This window comes from Lissotriton helveticus, chromosome 2_1, assembly GCF_964261635.1.
Source record: "Lissotriton helveticus chromosome 2_1, aLisHel1.1, whole genome shotgun sequence".
NCBI lineage: Eukaryota > Metazoa > Chordata > Amphibia > Caudata > Salamandridae > Lissotriton > Lissotriton helveticus.
The window spans coordinates 211,363,075-211,389,108 of NC_136059.1; positions in this window are offsets into that span (position 1 = coordinate 211,363,075).

Sequence of the window (26,034 nt, forward strand, 5' to 3'; positions counted from 1 at the left end):
ACCCAGTCACAGAAAGAGTTATACATTTGTGAGGTGTGGAAAATCCGGGCACGCTTGGTTGAAACAGCTGAAAAACAGGTGCTGTGTCAATTCTGCCAGCAGAGGACAGTTGATGCATTGTATCCTTCAGTCACAAAGTAGGGTCTGTGTCAAAATGGAAGTGGGGATTTCAGACGTTTGAGACATGATGCTCTGGACTATTGCGGTTCTTCCAGTTGTGAGCAGGCACTGTGTTGATTTTTCATCAGCTCCGCAGTGATGCGTTGGTATTTCAACCGTACTGCAAGCTTGCAGGTGAAAAAGGGCACTGGAGGGCAATGCAAGAATTTCAACACTTGAAGCAGAAAAGCTACCTCCAAGAACCTAGAAATTGAGTTTGGACCAATTGGCAGGTTAGAACATCCAGCAGAGGAGTTCAAGGGAGCTGCAGAAAAAGTCTTTGATGGCCCTGAGACTTCCAGCAAGAGGCAAGCACACACACACCTTTGGAGAACTTATAAAGTAGGATTCCTCAGAAAGTAAAGTACAGTTCTTTCACTGCTCAAAGGCAGAAGAAATAACTGCAGGCAAAGCCATCAAAGAAACACAGCATAGGGCAGTACTCCTCCTGACAGCTCTTCAGCTCTTTTTCTTGACAGAGTACTCAGTCAAGAAGTGCTCTAAAAATGTGGTGTTACAGGTCCAATACTAAAGGATAGTCGTTGTAGTGCACAGATCCTGCCTTGCCCTGTCTTGGCTCCAGACACACTACAGGGGGGTAGAGACAGCATATTTTTGTCTTAGCACCGGGATACTCTCCTGAGTAGCTGTGCACTCTACAAATAACATAACATAACATGCACCCTATTCAGGTGTCAGTGACAACTCCTCCCACCACTCTAGCATCAGGCTGGTGATGGGCAATAAGGATATGCATGGCATACTTTGGCTCCCTTTGTGTGACTGTCTAGAGTTAATGCACAAACAGCTACACCAGACGTGGATTCCACAGGAAGGCAGAGGCACAGGATGATAAAGCAAGAAAATGCCCACTTTGCATTTTCAAACACACAATATAAAACCACCTTCACCGAAAGATGCACTTTTAAATTCAAAACACCAAAATTCCAAATCTCTATCTTTTCTCAATTCAAAGTTACACTTTTAAGATGTTACAATGCAGCTCCAATGATAACCGATTTGAGAGATAGTCCTTGTAATATTAAAAACAAAATTAGCAGTATTTCACTATCAGGATTTGTAAGCCACACCAGCACATGCACTACCTTTCACATACACTGCACCCTGCCCATGGGACTACTTCAAGTCTGCCTTAGGGGTGCCTTACATGTAACAAATGGGAAGGTTTGTGTCTGGCAAGTGGTTGCACATGCCAGTTTGACATTGCAGTTTAAAACTATACTTGTTAACACTGTAGCTGCAGGCCGGAGACATATTTGCAGAGCTATTCATGTGGGTGGCAAAATGAGTCCATTAGGCCCACTAGTAGCATTTGACTTACAGGCCTCGGACACACACAATTCACTTTACTAGGGACGTACTAGTAAATCAAATATGCCAATACTGCATAACTAATCACAATCATATTTTATACAGGGAGCTCTTGACTTTAGCACTGATCAGCAGTGGTAAAGTACCCAGAGTTAAAAAATCTGCAAAGCTAAGTCCAGCTTACAGTCAAAAATACAGGAGGCAGAAGCAAAAAGACAGCGGAAACCATGCCAAGTATGACAGATCTAACACTGGCATTGGAAACAGCTTTCTAAATAATGTTCTCACTGGGTATCTACAGCAGGCTACAGATTCGAATTTGTCATCTGCAGTTACTGCACCAACAGGATTAGTTGCACATAACATTAAAGGAATTACTCTACATCGACTATTAATGGTACCTGTTGAACATGACAATAAACCAGAATGCTAGAAAGTATCTTGTGACACTTGTCACCTCTCCTTTTTAATTTGTATCTCCAACCTCTCCTTCACTCTTTAGGTAGGTTGGACGTCACCAAGTTTAATTACGCGGATGATTTGCAAATTATTTTCCACCTCACCTCCCCTGATGCTGTTACCAACTTTCGGACGGCCATGACACACATCCAGCACTGGATGAATCAAAACCAGCTAAAGCTCAATCCAGGCAAGACTGAGCTCCTACTTCCTGGGAGAAGTGCCCCTCATTGGGGCCCTCAGTACTGGCCCACTGAGCTCGGTACACCTCCCTCTCCTGCTGGCTGTATAAAGAGCCTTGGGGTCGTCATTGACTCCGGGCTCACTCTTAAGGCCCAGGTGAGTGCCGTAACATCCTCCTGTATGTTCCAGCTACACAGGATACGGAAAGTCGCCCACCTCCTGACTCCCGAAGCCTTGTTGCAAGTCTTAATTGCCTTAGTGATGTCTCGGCTGGACTTTTCCAACTCGATATATCACGGCCTTCCCAAATCTCAGCTGTCTAGGCTACAGATCGTCCAGAACCAGGCTGCTAGGCTTGCTTTTAAAATTCCCATATGGCAGTCGGCCAAACCCCTATTACGTCAACTCCACTGGCTACCAGTCAGTGAAAGAATAGTCTTTAAGGTCCACTGCCTGGTTTTCAAGGCTCTTACTGGTTCCTCTCCTGCTTTTCTTAAATCCCTCATCACTCCTTATTGTCCCTCTCGCACCCTGAGGTCTACCCACCTCCAGCTCTTAGTTGTCCCCCGCTTTAAACTGACTAGATCTGGGGGTCGCAGTTTCTCTTGTCTGGCCCCAAAACTCTGGAATTCCCTTCCACTTTCACTTAAGTCCTCCTGTTCCCTTCTCTCTTTCAGAAAATCCCTAAAAACATTACTTTTCTCCCATCTGCACTAACTCCCTCTTTCCCAATCTTAGGATCCGATTAGCGCCAGGAAACTTACGGTGACAGTGCGCTTAAGAAATGTCTTATAACATAACATAACATTGAAAAAACTGAATCTTCTAATCATTGATAAAGTGAGCATGGTATTGAACATATTGCTTGCCTTTGTACACTTAAGACTACATTGGATTTGTGGCTGTGCCAATCACCCTCCTAAGCACATGCACCAGTATAGGGCTGCTGAAGATCAAGTTGTCAAATTTTCACAGGGACCTCAGCTGGACCCGGTGCTTAATTAGATGGGCATCAATTTACCACCTAGATTATGTCCCTTACTGTAATTGGTAAGTCATCTGTGTTTGTTGGGCCACCTTTTACTATGTTGAAGCTATCTTTGGGGGATACCAGTTGATTACAGTCATACAACTTGGCAAAATGGTCAGTCCAAGCATGTTTAGGAATAGAAGCCTCTATGCCAGTATTAGGGTTGCTTACACAGAAATCTATAGCTTGTTCAATGCCAACATTTCAAGAGTGCTCCAACTTTAACAAACAATCATTACAACTGGAGAAAGAAGTTATACGGGAAATTACAGCTATTTACAAAATAGAACATCAGCGAGTCACAATACTGCTCACAGATAAACTTCAAGCAAATAGTCATTCTTTGGAGAAGTCTGTATCAAAAACTAAAGGATTATAAAAGTGTTTATGTGTGCATTGCAATGTAAATGTTGCTGAAGGGTTAATACATGGTGCAATGGGTAAAGTTATTGGTTTGATTCATTTCCCAAATAGAGATGAAGTTAAATTCTTGGCTATAACATTTGATCAGATTGATGATGTCAAACAAATTGGTTGATTTGATGTGCATTTTTTTCTAGTGAAAGACATGTATGTCCGGCGCCAGCAGTTCCCACTCTCTGGGGCGTAGGTTGTAACTATAAATCAAAATGTTTAAGTGTAGATATGATTTTTGTTAACATTGGAACTACTGTATATAAAGGAATGTCATATATAGCATTGTCGCAAATTAGAACATTATCCCTTTTGTTTTTGATTGACTTTTATGATAAGAAAGTTTGTGCTATTGAAAGCTCTGCAAAAGTACAATCGGTTGAGAAGTCTATAAGCTACTCATTCAGACGAGTACCCAGTTTATGAGAAATAGATAATCTGCCCGAAGTGGAGGATTGCAAAACAGTCTACGTAATGTCAAGAAAAGTAAGGAGACAAAGACAATCTGGAGGGTGTTAAGAAGAGAGAACTCGAAAATGACAGTGAGATTGTAGGTTATCAGTTGGAAAACAGCTCGGATGTTAATTGCTATGCGAAAGCTGTTCTGAATGTACTGTTCCATTTACCACATGTAGTAAACTAAATTCAACAAATATGAGATAAAAGAACTGATTGAGGTAAATGAAGATGCAGGGTAGCCAGTAGTAAGGTGATACAGGAACAGGTTTATTTGTAGGATAGGAGTCTCAGATTACAGGTAAAGTAGGGATAAAGGAAACCCCACCAGGAGCAGCATCCTTGCTGTTCAGCCCACACACGGGCGCCAGGACGCTCCTTAGCTGGAGCATCTGTGCGCCTAATAAAAACCACATAACATAACATAACATAACACATTCAACTGAAACTCTCTCAAGCCATGCACACACCAGCATTCTAATTGCATCACAGTCACTCTGGCTGAGCAGCAGGGGAAATAACACTCAGGAGCCGATTCAGATCTCGCTCCGAAGAACTCCAAACGTGATCTGGCTGGAAAAAGTACGAGCCGTATGCGTGTTTTCCGACCGACTCGTACAGCTGTACGAGCAAACAAGTACAATGCGAGAAATGCGAAATCGCCGACCGAATTGTTTCTGGGTCTGAACCACTCTGTATGTCTCATCTGTAAGCAAGCCATACCGTGCAATAGAGGTGGTTTCCGACCGAGCCAGTACGATGCACAATTCGGGCAGCCGGATCGAGTCAGAGAGCCTCCAAGCGTAAACGCTCCGGGAAGCGGACTTTGGGGGTGCGCACCAAACCCCCCTTCACCCATAGTCTTCCGGGTTGATCATAGGGGGGACTCACATCTATGTATGGTGCACCCTTGTGCGCGACGTACCTCTTTCGTCAATGAGAGCCTATGTATGCGTCGTACAACAGGCTCCCATTGACTTCAATGGGGCTCCGAGCGACCCATGTAGGTCAGCGCTTGTTCGCATCGGACTCGGGTGCTAGGAGCCCCGGAGCATGAGTCGGTCAGAAAGCCCTCTGGACCCAAGACGGACGGAGCATTCTCCCAGCGAGATCGGAATCGGCTCCTAGAAGGAGAATGCATGGCAAAGATAGCACCACCGGGAGCAGCATCCTTGCTGCTCAGCCCATGCATTCAACTGACATTCTCTCAAACCATGCATACACCAGCATTCTAATTAGATCATTGTCACTCTGGCTGTGCAGCAGGGGATATAACACTAAGAGGAGAATGCGTAGCAAAGATGAAAATACCACAACAATCTGTTCTGCAGTATATAATTTGCTCCAACGTTTACTGGCTAGCAGAACTGTAATACATTCCGCCTCAGGTATACGAGATCTTTTAGATATATGTAGCAGATCACTAATATTTATTCTCGTCACTCAACAAGGCACACAAGAATTTATTATGGTCATCCTTAGAGTGTTAGAATAAGTAAAAATTGATGATTTATTTGGACTGAATTAAAAATGGAACCATGACAGCACTGAAGTTGATTCTGAACGATTTCACTACTTATCATTACCAGATTCTAAAACTGTACCTTTTGTAGAACTTGTTGAAAAAGGCTAACCAAACTATGGCCTGCCCAAACTGCTGATCAGAAGTTTGGTCTACATTGTTTTTAGGAACAACTGGAAAATACCTTCTAGTAATGCTACAATGATACAGAGTAGATGGTTCCAAATTGAAAACCCAAATTACAAACTTCAAAGCTGGACAAATATATATTTTGGGTTGGAAAGAACTTGGGAATGAAACTACATAAATCTGGATTTCAAATTCAAACTCCTTTTTGAACTACCAAACTCCTATCTATTCTTAATTCAACTGAAGTTATAGGGAGGAATTTTGGATACAAAAAGTGGTGTATGGTGTTTCTTCTACATAGTACAACTGTGTTTTATTATACATTATTTGGCCTATTGAGTGTAAGATCTTTAAAAATGTCTTCAACATTTAAGAATCCTTTTATCTTCCAGAAAGGAGTTAATATAACATCCAAATTCAACACTTTCTAATTAAAGTCTCAACTGGATGAACGTAATCTAATTACAGCTGTCTTAAGTTGAGAATAAAAACTGCCTTCAAAATAAGACAATTGTACCCTTTTGTTTCTTCAAATGAATTTCTACATACTAATTGTGAGAAAAAAACTACTGTGTGTGATTTTGTCTACATGAATCAATAGCAGTGTACACAACATTTGGCCTACCAAGAGTGATGTTTTCAAGAGGATCCCCTACATTGAAGAGTGGTTTAAAGTTAGGTGAGTATTGTTGCAGGTGTGATAATTAACACAATATTTCTTACATAAGTTTGTTTTGATTAGTATAGTAACTCCAGATAAAACAACAGATTCATGAATTGTAGTGAATGCAATGCATAGTGTCACTTATTTAAAGTGAAATGCAGTGCATGTTTTTTTTACAATAAAATTGATTGTTTTCCCCATTGTTTGAGGATGATGATTCATACAGACCACCATTTCGTGCGAAAAAATATGAAAGTTGAGCCTAGTAAAAAAGGTCAAATCAAATGATTTAATGTAATGTGAGATACTATTACAACTTAAGAAATGTCTACTGTTTTGTATATAATATGAACATTTTCATTGTAGAAATTAGAATAGTATTGTGTAATTCTGTATAATATAAAACAAATATATTTATGTTTCTATTCTTTTTGTACAGAAGAATGGTGACATCTATTAAAGTAATGTTACCTACTAATTAGTTCTTTCTGTGTTGTTCAACAAAGTTACATCATCAAGGTGTGCACGGAGGCAGAGAGTGATACAGCCGCTGAGACATCCAAACACACACAGATATAGCCATTCACATATGCACTCAAACACTGCATATTTGCACACCCATACACCCGCTCATGCACCATATCACTCACTCATACAGTCACTGATGCAGCAATTCACTAACTTGTACAGCTATTAACACACCCACTCAGTCACCTATACTGTCACTGGTATAATCACTCATTCACCCAATATATACGGCCACAACTAATCATTTTCATACACCAGTTTGAAATACAGTGTGAGAGTTTTCCTTTCTATTATAGCACCCCTGTTAAAAAGGGAATTAGTATGATAAATATCATCAGTATCAAGTCTACCTAAAAATGTATAGACGTTCTGATGCATTATAAAATTCTTTGACAGTAAAACTGGATGTAAAAAATATTTCCTAATTACACTATAAAATCCACAACGCAAAATAAAGTGCACTGAGAATTGTACTGACACTCCATCACATCTATGGAGTCTATTAGACCATGCATCTCTTTTTAGACTAGCTGTAAGATGATGTGCAATACCTAATCTGAGCCTGGTAAGAAAAAATCTTTTCTCAACATCTGTTATCATCACAATCGCTCTCCCCAGCCCAATTCATATAAACTCCCTCTCCTAGATAGCACTCACACATCTACTCCCTCACACAGACACCAACTCAGGCACCCTCTCAGTCACTCATACAACCATGTACATATACACTCACTGACCTATCCAGCTACTCACACACTCACTCACTCACTCACTCACCCATACAGGCACTGACACATGCATTCACCCCTCCATCCATACAGCTACTGACACACCCATTCCCTCATCCATACTCCACTCATGTACCCTTTCACTTACTGATAAAGCCTCTCACACTCCCAGTCACTCACCCATACAGCCACTCATTCACACAGTCACTCACACATACATCCACTCACACACTCACCCATGCAGTCACTGACACATCCATTCATCCACACAGCTACTCATACACCCACTTACTCACCCATACAGTTACTCACAAAGCGACTGTCATATGCATGCAGGCACTCACACAGTCACTCACTCATTCACTCACAGCGGTAGTCATGCATTCCTTCACTCACTCACCAATACATCCTCACGTATGTGCTCATTCACTCATATAAGCACTCACACATTCACTCACTCACTCATAATGCCACTTATACACTCACTAGCTCACTTGTACAGCAACTCATATACCCACTTGTTTACACATAAACCCACCGATATACTCAGTCACTCACTCATACAGTCACTCGCACACTAATACAAGCACTTATCCACCGATTCACTCACCCATATCGTCAGTCACTTACCTATGTAGACACTTACACACCTAATAAGTCACCCATGCAGCCACTAACACACTCAGTCACACACTTAAATAACCACTCCTCTTTATTTACACACACAGACATAGAGTTCATCTTTTTTTAACCATGAGAGGCGTTTTTTCCCTCCTTTTTTTCTGGAACTTAGTTTATTTTTATTTTTTGATTTTCTAACATTTTATATTTTTTCAAAAGAAAATGAAAACGACTGGAGAATTCTAACCACAAACACAAAAGCAGTGTAAAGAATTAAGTAAATTAGAAAACATTCAGTAGGTATGTTGCCTTGCTGGCTCCAGAATAACATCGACAGACAGCTCACCAGCTGTTAGGTTATATTGCAGTCAAGGTAATATGTCCTTATACGCCTTAACCATCTTTGGAGTGGGGCGACATCTCACCCCAAACCAATCGCACTGCGTTACTGTGCCATCCTAGGCGACATCTTTATACATGTACTCCTTTTCCTTGCAATATTTATCCTCTCTTCTTGTACTCATTTTTAGGTCTCGTGACCTATCGATGTGCGCAAGCGCATCGAGCGGAGCGAGAATTCAAGTAGCCAAAATCCTCGTCAAACTAAGGGCTTTCTGATGGCGTTTTGTTTACGTTCACGTGAATCACGTGATCAAACACGAACGCGCATCAGCCTCCCTCCCTCCTAATTGCATTTTTTTAACGGCCGCCGCACAGCACATCAAAGGGCTTCGCCCAGCGTGCGCTCTGCGGCTTCTCGGCTTCTCCTCCCCTAATTACTCTTGGATGGCCGGCCGGCACACAGCCTTCCTTGGATTTCTCCTCCCCCTCCCCAGCCAGCTTCCCCCAGGCCGTGTTCCCTCCCCTGCTACCCCATCCTCACTCATCCCTCGCACCCCCTCCTCCTTCAGGCCCCCACCATTTGCTTTTGCTTGATTTAGTTGTGAACCGTTCTCATAGCGAGAGTTAAATAGGTTTTGCAATCTAAATATACATTTATGTTTTGAGATAGTATACGCTTTTCGCTCACAAATGGCACGCACTTTTCAAACCTCAACGCCTTCAAAATTCCCCGTTCTGTACATCGCAATGTGACAAAATGTCCGATAGGCATTCGAAGCTAATTCTGGAGACGGTCGTTTAAGTGTCCCTCTTGTGACTCTGCCGCCAGCACCAGTGAAACGTGTACAAACGCTCTCAAAATAAGTGTAGGACTGACACACGGGGGAAGGGCGTGTGTGGGTTTTAAACACTGCTCTCTCAGTGTGTCATAAACACTGTAGATTTGCTGCTCGCCCAGTCTCTGTTTGCCAACTCAGTTCCATTCCGGTTCGGGGCTGTCATTTAACTGCAGTTTCAAATCATATGCTTCTAATTTCTGTTTTAGTGAAAAGCAAAGTACACCCGGCAAGGCTGAAATTTCTTTCTTAACCACAGCTCTCACGCAGTTGATTGGCTGGAAAGTCTACACAGGCTCCCCTCCACCCCTTTACACATAAACGCAGGAGTCAGATTACGAGGCAGCAGCCAAGTTGAGAGGGAACGGGAAAACAATGTCGGTGTCATTAACGCTATTGGCTATGTCAATGCTGGTTTCCTTTTCTTTTTAAGTAAAGGGCATCGAAGCATTCCATCTCCCAAAGACAGCACTTGGTCAAAGTGCACCCGGATCACTATTTATTTTGTATTCCCGCCACGCTCCAGCCTCCACCCCTCTGCGCCTTTATCTGTTCTGTCAAGCAGTAAATGTGAATCTTTAAGTTCTGACTGTAACATCTCCGATCAGCATTTCCGTTCGAGATACAAATACATTAAAAAACAAGCATTGGCATAGCCAATAGGTCTCGCTTGTGGGACCTTATAAGTATTTAGTTTTGCAGCACAATATCCTTGGTGCAACAAGGATATTGTGCTGCAAAACTAAATACTTATAAGGTCCCACAAGCGAGACCTATTGGCAATGCCAATGCTTGTTTCCATTCTTGACCTTATTTAAATTCCACACGAGGAGTGAAAATGCTATTTCCCAAATTTCTTATGTTCTCCCTGTGTCCACCCGGACCTCTACGAAAGACCACGAATAAAGCATATTTCATTCAGGGCAGCGTTTATTTTCTAAAAACCTAATGCATTTCTTGCTTAATAGCACTTCTTCAGGGGCCACTACAATCAATGGAAAATAGCCAACAATTAATACAATAACATGTGCTTCACTCATATTTTGCTTCGTGTTCGTTTTTTTCAGTGTTTAATGACCAATTAATCTTTTACTAGCGTTAAACCATAGACCATAACCCTCCCTTCCTCCCAACCAGCATCAGCTTGCTTCTTAGCTAAAAACATACCAATGTCACAACCCTCGATCCCTCCTGCTCCTGTCCCTCTCATCTCTTTATTTTTCACTTTGGTGCAGGCCGCATACATCTCTAATTTCCGCAGTTTCAATGCAGTGTATTTCGGCTTAACAACTCCCCTCATATCCTCCCCTCATATCCTCTGTTAACTCCGCCTACGTCTAAACATGCAACTATCACTCCATGGAAAAGTGTGGCTAAATGGTTAGAGCGGCAGACCCTGATGCAGAGATCTAGCCTGGGACCAGGGTTCAATTCCCCGCCTCGGCGGGTCTTGGGCTCAAAAATTCCACGGACCTGATAATTCTCGCCTCGGTGCCTATTCCAATCATGGAGTCCCACTCTGTAACTCTGGGCAATATCTTGCTTAATCTCCACAACGCCCCCCACAACGCTAAGGATGCCTGGCCTCAGCCTTGGGGGTGCCCAGGAGTGGACACCTCACAGGGAAAGCCAGGATGGGTTCCACAGCGGTATTCGTACAAGCGCCTTGAGACCCTTGCGGGTGAGTAGTGCGCTATACAAGTATCAATTTACATTTATAACCTTTTCTTTCACTCTTTATTTTACTCACACACTCATAATGCCACTTATACACTCACTTGCTCACTTGTACAGCAACTCATATACCCACTTGTTTACACATAGACCCACACATATACTCAGTCACTCACTCATACAGTCACTCGCACACTAATACAAGCACTCATCCACCCATTCACTCACCCATATCGTCAGTCACTTACCTATGTAGACACTTACACACCCAATAAGTCACCCATGCAGCCACTAACAAACTCAGTCACACACTTAAATAACCGCTCCTCTTTATTTACACACACAGACATAGAGTTCATCTTTTTTTAACCATGAGAGGCGTTTTTTCCCTCCTTTTTTTCTGGAACTTAGTTTATTTTTATTTTTTGATTTTCTAACATTTTATATTTTTTCAAAAGAAAATGAAAACGACTGGAGAATTCTAACCACAAACACAAAAACAGTGTAAAGAATTAAGTAAATTAGAAAACATTCAGTAAGTATGTTGCCTTGCTGGCTCCAGAATAACATCGACAGACAGCTCACCAGCTGTTAGGTTATATTGCAGTCAAGGTAATATGTCCTTATACGCCTTAACTCAGGAGACGTTTCTGGCTGTCATTTCTACAATTCTGATAGCACTCTCTCTCTGGGAGCAGGTGGTGCAGTCCTGGAGGTGGATGGTCCCTGTCCGGCTCCCTGCTTCTGAGACCTCTTCAAGTTTGTCTTGTGGTAGGTTTTAAGGAGGTACAACATCCTTGTTGTGGGCAAGAGTACTTTTGGCAGTGCCCCTTCAAGGATTCTCATTGCACAAGCTGCATTTCACAAATTCTGCAACTGATTTGGTTTCCCCAGATGGTATTAGGAAGAAATCCCAGGTTATACTTTGCATTTTAGAGTCTGGTCCTGATGTTGCTCTGTTTTCTGCTCCACTGGCTGCTGTGGCACCTCCTGCTGCTCACTGCCTCCTGTTTCCATTTTGATTGTAAAATATGATGAAAGCAATGCCCTCATCTTCACAATTAGTACAGCACACTCCAATAAAGAAGGTAATACCAATTGAAACCTTCAAGAAGGAAGAACTGGAACCTTCAGGAAGGAAGAAATAGGTTGTAACTACCTTTGCAGGTTAATGAAAAGTGTCTTCTCCAATCATATCTCTATTTTACCAAGTCACATGATCTTCGCGAACGCCATCATCTCGAATGCCACCATTGTCGCAAGGACAGTTTGACAGTTTTCAAAAACACAAATCTTTCAAGACTTTTCTGAAAAACCGGAACATAAGTGGTATTTCACAATGAATTTGTTTCAAATAAAACAAATAGAAATATTAAAAATAGGTTTTCCATTAGTAGCTGTAGTGTCCAATATACACTAGGCATTTACACAATGAGAACGCATTTATTAATGTGCCAGTAGAATGTACTGCAGTTGGATAGACATCTTTTGACAAAACTCTAGACTCTTCTTCAAAACAATAAGGTTTCATTATGGCCCTGATATTCATTTCGGGTCAGTTAAATTGCAATGGGAAGAACTTGCTCTTATAAGCATAGCAGGTGCCCCAGGTGAAGGTCTGCTTGAGTAAAATGGAAATGATTCTAACTTCTTGGGCTTGGCAAATGCAAATGAAATATGTTTCCTCTAATGATCTGTAATCCTTAACAGAAGTGAATGTATTATCAATCTATTGGAGTGCAATCTAAACTTGGATGACTGTGATGAGTGGTTTCATTCATTAATGTGTCCTCGTAAGAGCAGAGTGCATGGTTCCCCTTTCAAATGCCCTAAGTATGCAAATGCTCAAAATACATTCCATCATTCAAACACACAGACTCACAGACCCATACAACCACTCACACACCCACCCACAGACCCATAGCAGCAGTCACACACCCACTCACAGACCCATAGTGCCACTCACATTCCCAGTCTCAGACCCACAGAGGCACTCACACGCCTACTCACAGACCAACAGGGCTTAGTGTGGGCAATGGACTCCGCATAGCCAGTGGAGTTCATAGAGTTTTGCCCACTCCGTGCTCCGCTTGGAGTGCGAAGTTCGCAAAAACTCCGCTGTTGCCCAGTGCCCAGCCCACCCCTACTTTTGTCAACACCTGTCATTGCCAGACACTTCCCAGCTCATTTTCCTTGCCCGCACTTAAAGATGAAAACTTCTGCCCAGGCATGCGGGGTCATGCACCCTCTGTATGCTACATTAGCAGCGAACAATACAACATGTGAACTTTGCCATCCCGCTTCTCATTAATTTGACATAATTCGAGCTCAGCATAAGGGGCCAAACTCACCCGTTGAAGGGGGGAACCACCCCTTAACTGCTCGGTGAACCCTTCTATGTGGAGTAGTGCAGGTACTTCACAGCTGCTACTGCTCCTTGAAGCGCCGCCTTCTGCGGTGCCTCTACACGTTTCGTCACCCTGTTCCACTGCGAGGGCAGCACTTACACGGGCAGTGCAGGTCCTACTTTTCCAGAGTTGCTTCTTATTATGCCTAAAAGAAGTCCATCCCTTAGTTCAGCCCGCACTGAAAGGCACACGTTTTCAACATATGTGGCAAATAGCGAAGTTCAGGCTCATAAGGGAGTCCCATCTATAACAATAAGTGGCAGCAGGGCCAGGATGTAAACCTGCACGTCTCACTGCAAGATGTCAGTATAAATGGGCAGGTACTCTGGGAATTGAGGGCCTCATTTATGAAAAGTGATGCATCGCTGCGTGAAAACAGCGATGCGTCACTTTTCATTGCGCCCTCCTTGCGACACCAATGATGCGTCATATTTAGCGTATGACGCATCATGTTGCAAGGGGTTACTGATACGTCAGTATTTCTGACGTATCTGTGGACGCAAAAGTGATGCATTGCTGGAGTGTGTCACAAAAGTGACGTAACTCCAGCAATGTGTCCTTTCGCAAGCCCCATGTGAAAGGGCTTGCGTCAGTCTTTGGCCTGCTGTGAGGCAGGCGTAAGATTTTGACGCATTTGAGTCCTAGAAATGGCGCAGTGAAATTTTATAGATTTCACTGCGTCCCTTCCATGACCCTTTCTTGCATCAAAACGCCCCCATGCATACATTATACCTGGCGCAGGTATAATGTGGCGCAGGGGTTTACAAAGTGACGCATCTACCTAGAAGCTTCACTTTGCAAATATGGCGCAACAAGGCGCATTTTTTATGCTACCGGTGCATCACAAAAAGTGACGCACCAGCGGCGTAAAGGTGATGCACAGCCTCATAAATGAGGCCCTGAGTGCCTGCACTACACTTCAGAGGATCGATACTTTTAACAGGAAGGTGACAACATTTCTCTACAGCAAACAGGTTCTGTAAGACTGCCTGCACACCAATGCTTCTATTTCAAACTCCGAGTGAATACTTTCCAAGCGATAGCACTGCCAAGATGCTGCCGGGGTCTCCTGGGTAAGAGCACTGCAGTGCATCATTCCAAATTGCACTAGAAGCACAAGTAAAGCACACACAAATGTGAGCCCTGTGGCAGCAGTTTTGTGTCAGGGCCTTGGTGTCGCAATGAAAATGCTTCAGCAGCGCAGAAGCAGTCCCAAGTCTACCATGCGAGGTTCACTCTGGGAGAGAAAGGGTACCTCTTGGCAACCCAACATATCACAAATAAAAGATGCAATTAGAATCCAGGGGCAGGCTCTCTCTGCCATGGACGCTCCCCCTACCCACCTCGCTGCATCAGCGCACTCACGGGCTGGCCTGACTGTGGCAAAGGGGCTCGCTAGTGCCAAAATAGCGCTTTGTGGCACAGTGCCAATGTGGCAAAAAAACGTCATCACTGTGACCGACATAGAGCCTTTCAAACAAAGCCCCCAACCACACCAGGCAGCCCAGCAAGCGAGGTTGTATTTTGTCCTGGCAGCAATTTACCCGCCTTTTATTGAGACCAGAATCTGCAGTAAGTTTATCGCACTCTCCCTGAAACAGATGTAAGCACCAATCAGTCCTACACGTCAAGAGATGGGCCCCACAGTGAGAATAAATATCACCTTTCACCCTACCACAATGGATGCTTTCTAAAAAAACAGAACCCCTTCCCACAAAATATAAATCCTGCTTCCAACAAGGGTTATGTGACATCCCTTTTTATCAAGTAACTTTGCAAGCATAGTGACACCCTTCCTTCACAAATCAAAGCTTCTTAGAATGATGTTACAGATATTTTCAAGTCCCTGCAGATCTCGCTCCTTCCCTACGCATCTGTATCTGCCACACTGGAAGTTTGTAGCTCAGGACGTCTTGATTCAGTCATTCAAGCAGTCTGGTGCAATATTGTTACTGTCACCCAGTTCTGCCTCGTGACACCCATGATAATTAAGATATTTCTATCTGTCTTCATGCAACTTTTTCAAAACTCATCGACCAACGGGGACATATACCTTGTGCTCTTATACCCAAAGCTCTTGTGCACTTGAGTGCATTCGCTACATTACACTGGCCATCAATAACCTGCACCGTTCAGCCGCCTTGGCAGCAGTAGTCTATCCTTGCCATTCCTCTTGGCATGCAGGTAGTCTTAACCAACCATCTATTAAAATCTTTGACCCACAGCAATACCCATTAGCAACCAGCACTGCATAACCTAAGCCTATTGGCCAGCAGAATGTTCCAAGTGCCCCTTCACACTAGCCCCTATTCCTTGTGCAATAATCACTCAGCAGCAAGTCAGCATAATGTTGTCTTGCTGTGTATGCTTTTCTGCCACTGTTGTTAACGTTGACCCTTTACTGTTACTCACTCTAGATTGAATGTCAATTTCAAAACAAAGCGGTACAAAAGGGGGTGGTGATGGACAGAGCATCAGAACCAATCAAACACTCACACCCAGTCAACAGATCTGGGTTTAATCCATCCCTGTTCTTTAGCCCACTCTGCCACCCCAGTTCAGACATGGCCATATGCAAATCAGTCTGACCCTGTGCCTCATGGGAACAGTCCAGCCCGAACTGCCAAGCCATGCCTTGCCTGGACCGGAAACAAGCATCCTTGGACCGTTTTCTGGCATTTCAGCCGTCTTCAGTCAGGCTTGCTTGAATCCAGTGGCAAAGTGAGCAAGGGACTCACGTCTGAACATACCCTGCCAACTTATGGCGAACAAAGCGGTACATCACCAAGCCCTTCTCTCTCGAAAGGGATGCAGCTGGGTTTTTCGAAACCGATAACCAAAAAAGGGCAGGACACTCACATAGCCATTCATCCAACCACTCACTCACCCATACAGCCACTCACACAGCCACACACACACACACACTTATCCAGCTATACAGCCACCCACATACCTATTCACTCACCCATACAGCCTATCTAAACAGCCAGTCACTCACCCATATAAGAACACACACACTCAATTAAAGATCTTCCCTCGGGTAACGCTGTGGGGCCTGACTTCATTCCACTCGAGTTTTATAAAACGTTTCTCCCAAGCTTAGAAGTAGAAATTAATAAGCTCATGGTCTCAATTCAAATGGGAGCAGCACCGCCTAGGTCCTGGGGGGAAGTTTAATGGTGGTATTTCTTTAAAAAAACAAAGCCCCCACCGATCCTGGGTCATATAGACAAATAAGCCTCATGAATAGTGACACCAAGATATATTCAAAGATCTTAGCAAATCGCTTGAGCTTGATAATTGGCAAGGTTATTTCCCCCCGACAACACAGGTTCATTCCGGGAAGGGGCACCGCAGACCATATAAGGAAGGTATGCACATTATTCGATGGCACGGCAGCCTCACGGGACCCTATGGCTTTACTATTGCTGGATGCTGAGAAAGCGTTTGATAGGGTCTTGTGGGGCTTCATATGGGCTGCACTGAGGAAAGTAAATATCAGGAAAGTCTGTATAGGGGCCCTGAAAGCTTTATAGAAGAACCAGAGGATCAGGCTTAGAGTAATGGGCGAGCAGAGTGAGGCAATCAACATCGAGCGCGGAACCAGACAAGGGTGTCCGTGCTCCAGTTACTCTTTGCCTTTTATATCGATCCTTTTATACGGAGAATTGAGTTATATAGGAATATTTTGCTAATTATTCTAAACGGGCATGACACTAAAATATTAGGTTATGCAGATGACCTAGCCGTTACATCGCCTGATTCTGCTACAGCATTAGCTGAAATAGAAAAGGAAGCTAAAATTTATGGGACCTTATCCGGATATAAATTGAATCAAGGAAAAACACAAATTGTAGTAAATCAAAAAGTTACAATAACGGATCAGAGAGTTACAGAAGCTGCGGTTTATCTCGGAATAACTATAACATCTGAATTAACGAAGGCTGTGGAAAAAAACATGGCTCCATTGATCCAAAAGGCTAAAGGAGATCTAGATAGGATGAATAATTTGCATCTAACAACAATAGGCCGGTGCAACATAATAAAAATGTTATTATTACCTAAAGTCTTATACCTATTTAGTACTATCCCGTTAAAATGTAATAATAGCTGGTTTAAGGAAATTGAGGGAATCACCAGTCGCTTTATATGGCAAAAGGTAAAACACGGAGGGCTATCAAATTTGGGGTGGCCAGATTTTAAGGCCTATTATTTGGCGGCAGCCCTGCAATATATTAGAGAATTATTAGGAGGGAATACGAATGATAGATGGAGGGGTAACGAGGGTATTCCAGACATATTTGAACTGATATTAGTGGAATCCAACAAGGGGTTGCTTACATTTAACGAACCAAACTACTATAAAAAAACAAAATTTAAGACACTAGGGGCCGCATTTTCAGTATGGTCCCTGGCTCAGAAAAAAATTTAAATCGGGAGGATGAATTTCTATACCCCATTATATAAGAATCCTTTATTGCCAGAGGTGTTCCACGATCAGGTAATGAAGCGGTGGGATATTCTTGGGGTTAAAATCATCGGCGATCTTATCGATCAAACAGGTTTATTTGTGTTTGACAAAGCACAGCAACTATATAATCTTGAGCGCATAGATTTCTATAAATATTTGCAGATCAGGTATGTCTTATTAAAAAAAACAGGCAGGCAATATGAATTTTAAAAGGGAGGATGTAATAGAGCAACTGAGAGATGAGGAGGGATGCTCCATATCACAACTCTATGATGAAATAGGCCAGTATAAAGAGGACAATCGTGTGAAAGTATTTGAAAAATGGAGATCAAAGCTAAATTTAACAGGGAATGAGGGCGAAAAATCCCTAGCTCTAGCAAATACAAAATTAAGAGTAGCGAATTTACAAGCACAGTATTATAAGACTTTGTTTGAATTGTATTATACACCACACAGAATAGCTCGCTGGGGCGGATTAAGTGGGATAACATGCCCGAGGTGTCAAAGTTTGCAGGCCGATACAATACACATGTTTGCCTCATGTCCCAACTTAGATCCATTCAAACGTTCATTAGAACAATTCTTGGATAGCGCATTGGGGATATCCATCAGCTTAACAAATGAAGTTATGGTCTTAGGTGTAGTGAGAGATGGGGTAGAAATACCTCATCAAGAATTTATATTTCTGGCAATGACCTTAAGTAGGTTGTGTATAGCAACGCTATGGAAAGACCCAAATCCACCAACGTTTCAACAGTAGTGGTCCCGGTTGCTAGCTATATATATTTTAGAGAAAGCCTTCTATGATAAAAAGGGATGGAAGGCAAATCAATTGGGGAAACGGGTCTGGGAACCAGTTGTCGAATGGCAATCAAGGATGGAAGAATAATAGAAGGGGTAAACCCGAGGTATTTCTTATTATAGCTGGGTATTTTGATTGATTAATGCATTGCTTGTATCTTTCCTTTTACTTTTATTCTCTTCTCTTTCTTTTTAGAATCTCCGCATGTGTGCTTATTTTTATCTTTTTGGTATTTTTGTTTATGACTCCAAAAGGAGAATATTTGTCTTATTGTATATATCCTGTGGAATATCGAACCGATAAAGTTTAAATCCTGATGATGAATAAACGAAAAAAAAAAAAAAAAGCAAACACACACTCTCTCATTCACCCACATAGCCACTTACATACTGTAGGAAACTGGCTATATATACTACACCAAAATGAGGCATAGTGTGTATAGAGTCCATGTGACCCCAGAAGTAGGCAGAGGTTGAAGTTAGATAGAACTCTATTCATGGTAGAGTGGTCGAGCAGTAAGTCAGTATCAGAGGACAGTGTTAAGAATTTGATGTACACACTCAGTCAGAAAATGAATTTGAATTCACACACTCAAGGACTGAACTCTAGACCAATTGTTTTGCTATAAAAAATATACTGTTGTTTTATTTTTAGAACCAAGCAAGCCTGGCAAAGGTAAGCATTAAATACTTTACTGTAATAAGTTGCTGATTGTATAACAGTTTGAAAATGCAATAGGAATTGTACTTTGTTTGATTTACAGGGGATGCAGTAGATTGCAATAATTAGCCAATACAGTTCATTGAAATGAATAGGCGTTTTCAGTAAATTACAGGAAAGTTACTTTTTAAGTTACTTTTCTAGCTCATTTCTGGATACATGGATCACTGGGAAATTTCCTGCAAACAGGTAAGTAAATAAGTTTTAGTTATTCGTGCGATTTTTAAAGAATATGTTTAGATTTCAAAACTCCAAACTTTTTGGAAGAAAATTGTCAATGTTATCCTATGGAGGATAAACAGGTTATCAGTTCAGAGGTAAGTTGTTGACTGTGGGAGTTAAGGTTCTGGGGTTAGACTCAGGGGCCCTCCAGGGTCAGTGGTGCACTCTTGGTACACCCTCAAGAACACTAGGGCGGCCGGGTGCAGAATGTTGAGGCCCAAAGTTATCCAATGGTTGATAGAGGGCCTCCGGTTGATGGCTGCTGGCAAGCAGGCCACTGGGTTGTGGGAGCAAAGCTTCTAGGGATTAAGTCAGGGCAAATGGGGAAACAAAGTGGCACAAAAGGTGCAACCTCAGCGGCACTGAGGCGGCCGGGTGCAGAGTGCTGTTTCGACGTTGAACGCCCTGTTGTTTTCAATGGAGAACCTCTGGTTTGCAAAAGCACTGCGAGCAGGGAGACGAAGGACTTCTGGGTGCGATCACCACTTCGAGAGGTAAGTTGGGAAGTTAAGGGTTGGTTAGCCACCATTGGTATGGGCACATATGGCTGTGGGGCGTCTGGTGCGGAGGTGCCTTTTGGTGTTGGATCTTCTTACCATCTCCTGGTTGCGGTTAGGGGGGCCTTCTGGATTTAGGATGCAGGCGTTGGCTGGAGGATTGAGGCAGTCAGGGGTTACCGGATCTCGGGTCAGGATCTCCAGGGTGACCTCCTTGTGGTGTTTTTCTACTCCAGCTCAGGCCAAGATTGGCGGGTGCAGAGTGGGCTGGATTCGTGGTTTCTGGCTGCTGCCAGAGGTTGCTGTTTGAACAAATCCGGTGTTCATGGGAGAAGCAGTCTTTGGAAGCCAAGGCAGGCAGGTCATCTGGGGTTTTCAAGGTTGCTGGCTGCAGGACACACCGGGATTTTGAAGGAGCAGGTTCGAGGGGAGACAGGCCTGTAGGGCTGGGGCCAAGTCAGTGGGTGTCTTCCTCTTGTTAGCAAGCTGCACAGCTGTCCGGTACTTCTTCTTCTTTTCTTCTTGTCATTTCTAAATCTGAGGAAGCGAGGTTCAGGGTGCCCCCTAAAAATAGATTTAGGGATGTTACTGGTAGGTAAAGGGCAGGGACCAATGGGTCTCGTCCCTGGGGTGGGTACACCCCCGATTGTGCCACCCTCCATTGGGAGGGGTGCAGGAGCCTGTCCCTGGTTGGTTTGGTCCCCCATTCTCAAGATAGCGGGGACTCAGAGTTGTGCTTCACCTCACCTCCCCCACCTGAGGGGAGGAGGTGGCAGAGGTGGGCACACCTCTTTCCCTCACTTGTGTTTCCCGCTGCCTCTCCCACCCAAATTGGGAGGTAGAACCAGTGGAGACCAGTTGCTGAAAGCAGCAAATAGTCTGGGGAGACTCACAAAGGCAGCCTTCCTTTAAAGCGTCCCCTTCGTGAACCCTGCCTACCCTGGGGGAGGAGGCTTGGCACCACATCCCAGGATGTGCCTTGTTTCAGGCCACAGAGAGGAGCAAAATCTCAACCCAGGGGACCATAAATATGCCTGTTGGTGGCAGCATAAGCAGCCTCTCAGTCAGGTCACTAGGAGGTGGCCGAGTTTCAGGGGGCATCTCTAAGATGCCCTGTGTTGTGCATTTTACATTAAATCCCACACTGGCATCAGTGTTGGTTTAATGTGCTGAGAAGTTTGATACCAAACTTCCCAGTTTTCAGTGTAGCCATTATGGTGCTGTGGAGTTTGTAATGACAAACTCCCAGCACCATATACTCTTAATGGTAGCACTGCACTTACAGTACCCAGGAATGGACTTGTATGCAACTAAACAACTGCCAGTAATGCCACTCTACTTACAATCAAGTTTTTTAGAAAAACATATTGACATAAAACAATATGTCATATAGACTTCTCTTTCTGTCTGAAACAAATCTTATTCCTTTATTTTGTTTTTTTACATATCAAAACCTTTTTTAAATTTTATACAATTTTTTACACATAATTGACATTGGCACCTTGTAATATCATGAAATCAACTAACACATTTTAAACTTTACCTAGTTCACCACCTTTCATACTCTCTTCGTGCATTCATACATTCACCATACAACCTTTCCACACACTCTCAAATTTCAAATTAAAAAAAATCATAAATTATGCTTGCATTATTTTCAAACAATAGCCATGGTATATATATTTAAATTTCTTAAACATTTTTTTTTCTTTAAAAAACTTCTAAGGCTGAAAGAAGAACTGGTCTATGCGTTTCGAACTCTCACAATTGTGGCTGGTTGGCGCTTTGATCTTTTAGGCGCTAGTTTTTAATTACATTTCAAAAATTCATAACACCTTTTCTTCTGATTGGATTTTTGTCCTTTTTGTGTCAAATAATTTATTTAAATGGACTCTATTTTTCTAAATTAGTGTTAGATTTTTCGTGTGGTTAATTTTCACTTTATTACTTTTTGAGTGCTGCATAAATATCTGACACATTGCCTCTAATTTAAGCCTGACTGTGTTTGTCTTAACACCCGACTCAACCAACAACACAAATTCTTACATTGGTGTTCAGTGACGGAGTGAACATCTATATACAATGCCATCTAGTGATTTGTGTAACACAAAAATGCAATTGAAATATTTAGACATCAGTTGACCTGTATTTTAAAATCTTCTTAATTTTCTATTGGCTGTTTTATCCTTCTTCTAATTTTAGTACCCTATCTCCCTTTTTTTAGGCCATGGAGATGAAGCTGCTCAACCTTGATACCATTACAAGGGCCTACCCGCAGCGGTTCTGCAAGGAAAGAAGGCCGAAGGCAAACAAAGCCACAAAGTTGGACCTCCAGATAGCCATGAAAGCCTATGAGGAAGTCCAAAGGCAGCAGCCCACAGCAGAGAAGGATGACCCACTAAGGATGATGAGAAGGAAAGCACAAATCTGAGCCCTGTGTTGCAGGAGGACCACAATTCATCTAAATTGGATGCTCGTAAGGGAGTAGGAAGCAATGTGGCTGCCCTATGCCTGTCCCCAGAGGAGCTGTAGAATAGGATGGTGGTGAGGGAGCTCAAATTACAGCTTGCAAAATGAAGCTGGAAGCAGAGGAAAGGAAGGCTGAGGTAAAGAAAACCTTGGCAGAAAATAAAGTTCAGCCAGAGCATGAGGTGATCTTGGAGGACCTTGAGTTCAATGCCAGACAAACCCCAGAGTCAGGCAGCAATGGTGGCAGGATTACCCGAGTGTCCATTGGAGAAAAAAGTCCACATCCCAAAGGATTTGATGGACAACTTTCTGCTGAAATTTCTTCCACGTCCGAAGGTACACACAGACCAGGCCCAAGCCAGGTCTTCTATCGGACTAGTGGTTCATTGCAGTCAGCCATATGTTTCGACTTTCAACCGGTTTCACATGACTATATGTCTTTGTGTCGCCATTTTGATCTATTAGGTACTAGTTGTTATCTTAAACTTTACAAATTCTTAGCTCCGGTAGTACTGGTTGGATTATTGTTGTTTTGGGATCAAATAATGAATTAAAATGTTCTATATTGGTGTGAGATTTTTTATGTGTTGTATTTTCCCTTTATTACTGTTTGAGTGTTGCAAAAATACTTTACACAGTACGTAAAGCCTGACTGCTTTTGTGCCAAGGTAATATAGAGTTAAGCACAGGTTAATTTAGTGAGTTTAGTGGTTCACCCTGACAGCGATTGTGACTGTTGTTTGAGCATGGTTAACACCCCACTGAATCAGAAACCCATTTTCTCGCACCAAGGGCCAGATGTAGGTCGGCAAATACCGGTCGGTAATGGCCGATTTCGGCCGTTACCGACCGGTTTTTGGATTTTCAGATGTAGGGGCTAAAAAATTACCGATTCGGTAAATTTACAGAATCAGTATTTACCGATTCGGTAAATTTACCGAATCGGTAATTTGAAATGTAGGTGGCACTGAAAACAGTGCCACAGGCCCTTAACGATACGTTATTTAGCACCAAATACTATTTGGTGGTAAATAACGAATACTCACAACAAATTTACTGGGGGTCTAAGGGATGTTTTACAGACCTGCAGGGTGAATATCCCCTATTCACATATATACTCAATACAAAACACCCTGGGTCTACACAGAAGGAGTGTGAGAGAAGTGAGTCAGCCAAGTGAAGCAAAAACTAGGGTACCAGTTTGTTGGAGTGGGAGCAAGATATCCTTATACCAAGGCCCATCAATCACCCAAAGTGATGTCTCATCATCTGGGTTTAGGTACCATCCTATCAAGGAAAACCGATCTAGGTATTTGATCGGAAAAACCTTGACTAATAGGAAGGCTACAGGATGACTGGTTAACCCACTAGGAGCTTGCTCACATCAATAGACTCATTTGAAAAGGTGAGAGGATCAAAAGAGTGTGAGTAAAGTGCAGCGCTAAATTAAAGTAGGAAAAAAGTGGTGTTCTAAAAATGACTAAGGAGTACTTCTCACAACTTTATTCATCAAGTCCCCTTGCCATTATTAAAAAGCAGGATGTTGACGCTCTAGATATTCAAGACGTCAAACACAGTGAAAGGTCGACATGTTTCTGCCCTCACGAAGATCTAACTGTATCGGGGCATTCTTCAGGACCAGGCTATAAACAAATACAGCTGCTGCTACACACGTGTAAATTATAATGGTGCAAAATTATATTATATTATATTATATTATATAGTACATATACTCCACCGGTAATGTCCAACTTGAATGGTTTTACTGGTACATTAACCGGAACCTGTAAAAAACAAGCATCATGTATATGTCAAAAGGAATACTCCTCAACTGAACTCACTCTCAAACACATTGTATTAGCGCAAAGGAACGCAAATGTATTTCTTGTTTTAGTACAGCCCCGCCGATCCCTTCCTCAAGGGGTACCTATCATTACAATGAATTAAATCTCTGAATATCAAGAGGATGGTGTCCTCTCCATAGTGAAAACTATTTAGATACATTACACATCTCAGTGTTATATGGCTCCTCATTGAGGTATCCTGATGTCAAGTGTAAAAAAGCTAGCGATATCTCAAAGGCAATACCAAGGAAGACACTAATGTAATTACGGTTAAACATGCTCTTCACTGATAATACTTCCAGCGCTTACCTACATCATCTATAAAGTCCTTGCATTTGGGACTCACCTATCCGTCGGTACCCCGGGCCGTCAGGAGTAATGTCCGGAGGTACCGACGCTCGTTTTTAGAGTGGTTTTTATGTGTCAAAAGGCGGGCTCGTTAGTGGCGCGGGGTCCTGTAAATGCAGGGCGTCCGCGACTCAGCCTGCTCGTGTGCGAACTTCGCACACGAGCAGGCTGAGTCGCGGACGCCCTGCATTTACAGGACCCCGCGCCACTAACGAGCCCGCCTTTTGACACATAAAAACCACACTATGGAGAGGACACCATCCTCTTGATATTCAGAGATTTAATTCATTGTAATGATAGGTACCCCTTGAGGAAGGGATCGGCGGGGCTGTACTAATCATTGGCCCTAGTCATGAGAGAGTTCAGTAAACAGAAGACATTCATAGTAGTGATGCAGGTATATCACTGACTGTGTTGTTTGTCTTTATTTTAGAGCGGGGCCCCCTTCCCTGAGTAATGAGCCAGGTAGAGGTGAGGGCTACACCCAATTGTTATGGGTAAGTGATAAACCAATTATGAGTATCACCATACAAAACAAGAAATACATTTGCGTTCCTTTGCGCTAATACAATGTGTTTGAGAGTGAGTTCAGTTGAGGAGTATTCCTTTTGACATATACATGATGCTTGTTTTTTACAGGTTCCGGTTAATGTACCAGTAAAACCATTCAAGTTGGACATTACCGGTGGAGTATATGTACTATATAATATAATTTTGCACCATTATAATTTACACGTGTGTAGCAGCAGCTGTATTTGTTTATAGCCTGGTCCTGAAGAATGCCCCGATACAGTTAGATCTTCGTGAGGGCAGAAACATGTCGACCTTTCACTGTGTTTGACGTCTTGAATATCTAGAGCGTCAACATCCTGCTTTTTAATAATGGCAAGGGGACTTGATGAATAAAGTTGTGAGAAGTACTCCTTAGTCATTTTTAGAACACCACTTTTTTCCTACTTTAATTTAGCGCTGCACTTTACTCACACTCTTTTGATCCTCTCACCTTTTCAAATGAGTCTATTGATGTGAGCAAGCTCCTTGTGGGTTAACCAGTCATCCTGTAGCCTTCCTATTAGTCAAGGTTTTTCCTATCAAATACCTAGATCGGTTTTCCTTGATAGGATGGTACCTAAACCCAGATGATGAGACATCACTTTGGGTGATTGATGGGTCTTG